The sequence below is a fragment of the Cupressus sempervirens genome, chromosome 10 (genome assembly GCF_028749045.1).
Source record: "Cupressus sempervirens isolate cs-2001-9-10 chromosome 10, ASM2874904v1, whole genome shotgun sequence".
Classification (NCBI taxonomy): Eukaryota; Viridiplantae; Streptophyta; class Pinopsida; order Cupressales; family Cupressaceae; genus Cupressus; species Cupressus sempervirens.
This window is the reverse complement of record NC_143127.1, coordinates 417093286-417101013: the sequence shown is the minus strand read 5'-3', so window position 1 is coordinate 417101013 and position 7728 is coordinate 417093286.

Below are 7728 nucleotides of genomic sequence, written 5' to 3'. Positions count from 1 at the left end.
CACATCATAAAAATGAAGTGGACAATTAAGTTACTAGTGAAGACCTCATTGGGTTCTATTAGATATTTTTTCCACCATCACCCCACCACTAATAATTGATCTAAGAGATCTTCAACGGGTTGGTTTATTTGGTGTGTTAACATGCTAGTTGGCAGTTAACTTTTTGTATTTTTTGTTGTATTCTTTGGACGAGTGGCTTGAAATTTTCTATTGCCGAGTGGCTTAGTTACTGGCTTGGTTTGTTTTTTGGCTGAGTGACTTGGTCTATTCTTTTCATGAGTTTTGTTTTATCCCATTGAACTATTTCAAAAATACCATTTTTGGTCATCTTGCAAAATAGTGAAAGTGTTTGTTGTTTCTTCCACCAGGCATTGAGAAATGTGTTGAATGTCAGATTAAAATGTTCCTTCACTAATGGTTGTGTTTTAATCATTAATTCAGATATTTTTGTAGCATGTGGGTTTTACATTTGAAATGGAAAAATATACATTGATGGTCTGCCACTTTAGGGACACATCTAATCCTTTCCATGTGGGTGGGTTAACACTATAGCTTATCCCTTCCTACATTTTTAACACCTGGAAGATTTGACCTCTTGTGTTAAATATGTGTCTAGAAGGCTAGTTCTTTAATGTTGGGTGACTTTTTAGGCCTTTTTTCAAGGTGCTGATCGATTCTCATGCCTCCTTATTTCTTGTAACGATCTAATTTTTTAGATATGATCTTTTATCAATTGGGTGCATTCTGTTTGGATTTTCCTCTCACTTCAAATGAGCAAGTTGCATTTCATCATTCGATCTCTTTCTAATTTTCATTTTTATTTCTCTCTACAAATATTAACTCCACCATGGTTGGGGTTTGAACTTCATGTAAACATTTAAGTTATGTTTGATCTATAAAGGAAAGTTGTAAATACTTTTTCTAGGTTCTTCTCTAGTTCTTTTACAACAACATTATGGTATGTGATTGTAAATTTCTCGTTTCTCCTTGCATTAATAGAAACCCATGTTTCCTCTTCTTATCATTTAACTATCTTTTCAATATTTTTCCTTGTGTTGAATGTTTATATTTTATCTTTTAAATATGTGGGTTATGTTAATCTTCTCATGGGTGTTGCATTGTGATTATCTCTTTCCTTGCAATGTCTCATTTGTTCTAACCTGCATATGAATCCTTGAAGGGTGAATAAGAGTTAGGATTTGTGTAGCTTTGGGCCTTTTATTAATATTATATGCATCTAAAGGAAGATATTGTAACCAAGTTTCAATCTAGTGCATCACCTCCTTTCCCTTTCAGCATTTACTTTTATGTATTCACTAATACATTAGGGGTCAATTTGCGACATCAATTTGTGACGGCAAGCAAATGTAATGTGTTTTTGGCTCACAATTGTGATGCTATCTCCAATACATGTGATTGTGATGGCAAAAAATGTTATGTGATTTTTGGCCCTTTTTTTTCAACTATAACACGAAAACATCACTATTGCGATGCTAACGGGATATAAGAGAAAAAAAAAACCAAAAATGCTCATTTGAAATTGACACAAGGACCGATCATTCTATCTTAGTTCTTCGAAAAGGAAAGGTAGGAGGCTTCAACAGTGAGTTGACTCAATGTAAAAGCCTGATCGCCATCTATGTCCAGACTTCTCATTTGAGCCTACATATATCTCCCTCAACTTGAGGCATTGAGAGGGGCAGAGACCTGCATCTGCTAACTGCTTGCTTGTCCTACTATTCTATGGTGATCTCTGCAGTGAAAGAGCCAAGGAAAAAATTTGGAGGAGGATGATGGCAAGGTGTAAAAAAAAAAAACCCATTACTCTTAGAATCCTTTTTTCTCCAATCATTATATTATCAGTTTCAAACATTATAAATGATAAAGAGGATTAAACAATGTGAAATCTGAAGTAATCAATTAGTAGATCTCTATAAGTTGAGAAATTTTCAAAACTAACTTTTACATTTTTGTAACAAGATCTCCAATATTATCTAATCACTAAAAAAATAAAATTATATTAAGATAACACCAAGCAATGTCAATTTTCAGATAAATTTCCAAACCCTTTATAAAAATGTGACTTTTCCCACACAATCAATCAGTTTGCATCTCGCCATACCCAAGAGAAACATTTCTACACAATGAATTTAAATAGGAAACCTATAGGTTGGGGTGATCTTCCATTTTTGACTCATTTTTTTATGCCATTTGAAGAGAAGAACCTCTGCCCCTTCTCTAAGGCCACCATGATGTTTATCGTCCTCTAGCTTGGCTTCCAGATTGAGCTTAATGTCATTTATTGGCCTGATGCACTAATACCCTCTTCGCACATCAGCACTCTGGGTAAGTAGAATAGCCTCAATACTCTGGGTAACTAGAAAAGCCTCATTCAAATCATCAGGGTGGTATGGACCCAAGGACACCTGCACCATCCAAGCACACAAACAATTATACCAAATCCCTCAAACCCCACTATAGTTACTTAACAATAGATAATAAAAAAGACTGGCTTTGGGAAAAATTAAAAGCCCTTTCTTTCTCAACATGTCCATGCCTTACAGCCTGGCCTATAACTCTATTCACCCATGCCCAACTGCCGAATCACTCTTAAATCAAAGCATCACCATTAGTTGATAAAGATTTCCTATAATAACACAAACTAATATCCACACCCAACTTCCCAATTTCTTTAACATCAATGAAATCCTTGTCACTAAACAATCAAGCAGCTTAAGCATCACACACTAAGGCTTGATTCCTAGTGTAAAAGTGTTAAATAGTCAAAGTTTGACTTACTTTTCCAGGCTTAATTTCTTCCTTAATGTGTGATGTTTAAACGATAACCATCCTCTCAATATAAAAAAGAGAATTACACCATAGGACCACATATCGTTGGTAGCCTCTCAACAATAACCTGTAGGAATCTAATATAATAAGCTAAAAGAAACTTAGTCACCTTCAACATTTTCAGATGCATCTTACCACCAAGCAAGGCTTTCCTCAACACCAGAGCCAAAAGTATGGACTGGAATTTGAACCAAAGAGCTCTAGATTGAAGCTATAGAAGTACTATTGCACCCTTCACTACCACAAGAGCTGAGTCTTTAGTTTTCATGTCCCATCTCAGAGCAAGTTCCTCTGATCGCTATAGTGTTTTGAACCAGCTTATGTGCTTTTTTACGAATTTTCATATAGCTTGTGCAACTTAGGCAGGAGTGATTGTAGATTCTTTTGCTCCAAATCTCAGCATTATATAGAAATCTTGGATCTTTCTTCCTTCAAGACTTCTAACCTTTAAATTCAATAGTTAAAGAAATACCATGCTATTAAACTACCTACTAATTTAAATTCAATTCAACATTCAAATGAAACCAATATTCAATGGAAACACGAATATATACATTTATTCCCATGATCGATTCATAGTTGGTTTGATATTGAAATCAATAGCATCCTGAGTAAAACATAACTTTTTTCCTAATAACAACGTACAATAATTTTTTTTTCATGGTTTATATGTTACAATAGACTAAAAATATTATCATAACCAATAGAAAATCAGAAAATTTGTATTTTTAAATGATTGAAATTTTAAAATAGTAATCAAATACAATATAGGTGCCAATGAAAAAATCCATTCTTTGTTGGATTGGCCATTTTTATATTGAGATGAAAAATTTGCAGGAAGTAAACACTAAGAATATTATAGAGAAAAAGTAGCCCCTAAACCCCAACAAAGATGAAAATTAGAATCTAGGTAGTAGATATATAGTCAACTGGCATGAAAGTATTACTGTTGAATAAAACTTAGATACTTAAAACTATTGCCACAAGCCAGAAGGAGATCTGAGCACAAAAAAGACATTTCTTTTTAATTTTGTGATACCTCAATATACAGAAATCTATTGAGTTTAATGAACATTGAAGAATCCTAATTTAGATTTTAGGTTGAGTATTTTGTATGCAAGAATTAATCTATGTTGGACTATAACAAGAATGGAAGATAGGTTGCATAAAATTTTACAAATGGTAAAAGGAAATCGAACTACCTATGCCGATGATGGCCGAACAAAGCTCTAATCTTTGTAATTCAGTGATGAAAATGAAGCAGAGGCATAGAAAAGGGGACGAGGATCTGAATGAAAGATACCTCATGTAACAATTCCAAAATAGACTATTAACATTTTTAAAAAATATTCTAAATATCCTAAATCTTACCTAATAATCTTTATCACTTAATGCCTTACCCCACCTTAGTCCTTGTCTACCCTTACAATCTCCTAGGCATGGGCAAGGGTGTTTTCACCTTTATGCCACTTATGGCATTTCATTTGATGGGGAAAAAGAAAGTTAAGTTGGAAAAGAATATGTATATCAGTCTTGTTAAATTTAATTTTCTTTCCCCCCACCATCCACCTTGTACCACCCACCCCTTCATCTCCAGCACTCACCTCAGGTCCATTTGGCATGCAAGGGGAGGGGGGGGGCGAAGGGGATAGGTCTGTGCTTGCCAGCTTGGGGTAGTGCACCATGCTTGGGGATTTGCCCAAGCATGTGGGTAATAGGGCTAGGTAGGTGGGGATGGTAGGGTGTAGGGGGGAATTTAGGCAGGGGGTTAGTGTTAGGGTTAGTATAGGTTAGTTAGGTTAGTTTAGTATCATGTTTGTGAGTTAGTTTAGTTTAGTAAGGATTAGTATATGTTAAGTTAGTTTATGCTACTTTTAGTTAGTTGTTGATTAATTTAGCTTAAGTTTATTAAGTTTGGATCATAGTGTTAGTAAGTTAGTTTAAAATTTATTAAGTTTAGTAGATGTTATGTTTTGTTAGTAACTTCTTTTTGTTATTTGTAAATGTAAATTTAGATAGTTTTATTATTAATATTAATTTAATTTTTTTGAATATTATTTAGTTTTAAATTTAAAGGTTAGATTATATTAGATTTAGTTAGTTTAGTTTTAAAATTAATTTAGTTGTTTAATTAATTTGTAAAGTTTTAATACATGTTTTGTTATTTGTTTTAAATTTTAATATATATTTAGTAGCAATTTTATACTTTTAAAGTTTTAGTAAACTTATTGTGAACTATTATCCTGTTTTATCACGTGAGTATATGTTAGACAAATAGAAAATGTTAAATTGATTTCTTTATCATCTAGTCAAATTTAAGTGTAATTTATATTGTTAATATCTTCATAAATGTTTAACTCTTAATAGCATTATGGGTTTTAATTAATTTTGAAATTTGAGAAGAGCTAAATAAAGTATATATATATATATATATGGGTATTTGTGTTAATTCTTTTAATTAGTCCTTGATTATATATTTCAATTAATTTTAAAACAAACTCATTTAAATTGTTATTTAAATAATTTTCACATATTGTGTAAGTTAATGTAATAACATAACTTTTGTCGATGTCAACTTAATAATGAGAGTATTAATTTAACAATGTAGAAAACCTATACTTAAACTGTGATCATAACCTTATCAAACTTAGAGCATTTTAATTATTCATTTAAAAAAAATTTGTGTGTCTTTGCCTCGTAGTTTGGGCATGACACCTCCATTCAAATGACACATTCCAATATTGTGGCTGGTTGTCCCGTCTGCACATGCCAATTGTGTGGCTGGCCATCTCTTCTCCACCTGCCAATTGTGGCCTCCTTTCATATTCCCAATGCCTATCAGCTAATAAATGCTTAAATATGTTTAGCTGCATGGTTAAAGTATTCCTATCAGCTAAAAATCCGGCAGCCCACATGACGTTTACCAGCACAAGAAGTTGACGTCTAACATTGAAAATCGATGAGCGTCCTTGCACAAGGTAGCCTATCGGATAATTATTATTCCATAAAGAAGACATATTTGTTCAATCAAACCTAGAAAATATGATTATATCAAGGGCAACATGAATATGAAGATTGAATCAAAAGTTAAAGTTGATTGCATATTGAGATATGCTTTTGAAAAATAGTGCCATTTCAATACAAAAGGCACCTCATTATGAATCCATATGCAACAGTGACGCTCAATAAGATTCTAAATATTTCTCTATTTTCAAAACAAAGTGAAGCTCAATAAGATACTAAATATTTATCTATTTTGTCCTATGTTTAGACCTATAACACTGTGTCTTGGTAAGGCCCCTTTCAAGTGCAAGGACACAACCATCTTTTACAGTGGAGAATGTAACCAGGAGCACCAAATTGAGACCCACACATGTCGGATATAATACATTCAAATAAGCTACTATGCTTGTAACCCTATTTTTTGGCAAAAGCTTCACTTTAGAAGAAAATAATGGATCTCCTAAGATTGACTTGCACAACCAACCCCTTAGCTCTACTTCCATGTGGCAAAGATTTTAGGGTTTCCTCTCTCAACTTGTTGAGCAAGCATCAATTAAGTCCATGTGATAGTTTAGAGTCTACATAATGGCTTATGTCTAGCTTAATAGATTGACTCAATCTATTTCATACCTACCTCTGACTTCAAATGTTGGCTAGAATAGTTATAATTTTGTGAAAGATGCTTTGAAAATAATTTTGGTGTAGAACTGAAAATAATTTTTTTCATAGGACACAAAAGCTATGAAAGGCCAGTTTAAACTATTGAAATTCAACATATTAGTATTGAATTATTACAAATGAATAATTAGTTTAAATATGACACAAATCAGTTCATGACATTCTATGTCCCATCACCAATATTTGTTTGGAATCTTGGATTCATAACCCGTATGTCCATTATTTGCCTCTGTTTATGGGTGCATAAAAGTGACATCTCCAGTCATAGATCTAATCCCTAAACATGTAAAACTAAATTTCACAGATCCAATCTCTAATCTCTAAACTTTTAAAATTTAATAAAATTCATATTCTGACTTGTTTATTATTTGACAGGTTGTTCCTGGAATCATGATTGTAACTTAGTTTCATCACAATGATCCTTATGAACTTACATGTACATTCACTAACAAGTAACTCTAGATGAAACTTTAAGTTTATTTACCACATTTCAACATTCTCACCAAAATATAAACTACATTATCTCATGATTGTTGCAGAGTACCACTACTCACATGTGAAATAGGCATCTAGATTACTTAACCCTTCTTAAAATTAGTTTCATTGAATTAATATATGTTATGCTATCATTGGGTGTGTAATTTGAGCATGAGAATAATGTCACATCTATCTACGCTTTTTTCCTAACAAACTTTTGAAATATAATTTCTATAAGTTTTTAAAATTAGAGTAGATGAATTATTCTATAGGAAAAGATGTTGCATTTAGGCATTTATTGATAGGTTTGGACATGAACAATTTTCTATTTCTAGTAGATTATAATGATGATAGTATTGTATTTTTTTCCATGTTTAATTTTTCTTGTGATTCTTGAACTTTCAGGTTGTTGCTTCACAAGATTGGCCTAAACTTATAAAGGATGCAGATTTGTTCTATGTATGCTCAAGCACATCGGAAAGAATTGACTCAAGAGATAGAAAGATCATGTGAGAGGCACTATATTTGGGGGCATGGTGAAGTATGTGTGTCTTTCTTATCCATCCCTTGAAGGTTTTGACACAGCCTAAACATTTATTCTATATATAAATAGATTATAACATCTCAATACGTAATAATAGATAATATAAATATTTCCAAACTTCTAAGGTGTATAAAATGTTAAATTAGTATGAAATAATTTTTTAGAGTAGGTTACTA